Source organism: Galeopterus variegatus, unplaced genomic scaffold (genome assembly GCF_000696425.1).
Source record: "Galeopterus variegatus unplaced genomic scaffold, G_variegatus-3.0.2 Scaffold2824, whole genome shotgun sequence".
Classification (NCBI taxonomy): Eukaryota; Metazoa; Chordata; class Mammalia; order Dermoptera; family Cynocephalidae; genus Galeopterus; species Galeopterus variegatus.
In genome coordinates, this window is record NW_007728935.1 from 145,818 (window position 1) to 146,528 (window position 711).

The 711-nt window shown below is 59.2% G+C and overlaps 1 pseudogene; it reads left to right on the forward strand.

The window, feature by feature from the left end:
- Positions 1-393, forward strand: part of LOC103599010 — a 1,743-nt pseudogene extending 1,350 nt beyond the window's left edge.
- Positions 394-711: the final 318 nt, after the last annotated feature.

A 711-nucleotide genomic window follows, 5' to 3' on the forward strand; every position in this document is an offset into this window, starting at 1 on the left:
AGGGCCCGCCGCGGCTCTCAGCCCAGCCGCCGGGAAGGTGCCTCAGGCGTCGGCCATGAAGCGGAGCGACCCGCATCACCAGCACCAGCGGCATCGCGACGGCGGCGAGGCCCTAGTCAGCCCCGACGGCACCGTCACCGAGGCGCCGCGCACAGTCAAGAAGGTATTGGGGCCGGGCTGCCTCTTGTGGAGAGGAAGGGAGGGCGGGGAACCACAGATCCTCTCGGCACAGCGGCACCACCCTCCACGCCCTCCCTCCGATCATAGGAGCAGAGAGACCCCTTTTCCCCTCAAACCCTCTCTCTCCGAGATGCCTCCACCCGGCCCCCAGTGCGGGGGAGCGGGGACTCCAGGTGGCACGGTCGTACTTCACTATGAGTGACATGGAGGTAGCGCTGTCCCCTACTACTAGGAATAGGCAGAGGTACCTAATACTACACCCCGCGCCCCCGACACACTCCCGTGTCTTATTTTCCAGACTATCGGGGGAGGAAACCCCAAAGATAGACAAAAACCTTACCGTTTGCAGGAATTCACCCAGCAATAAGGGTGGAAAGATCTTTTCTACTTGTAGAACGAGTAAGCAGTACTTACCTCGCATTGAAATCCTCAGTTGTCTGGTTTCTGTCCAGATGATGACTTTTTGCCTTTCTGTGGCCAACCACTTCCATCGATGCTGGGCCCTTCATTTCCAGCTACTGCAGTATCCTT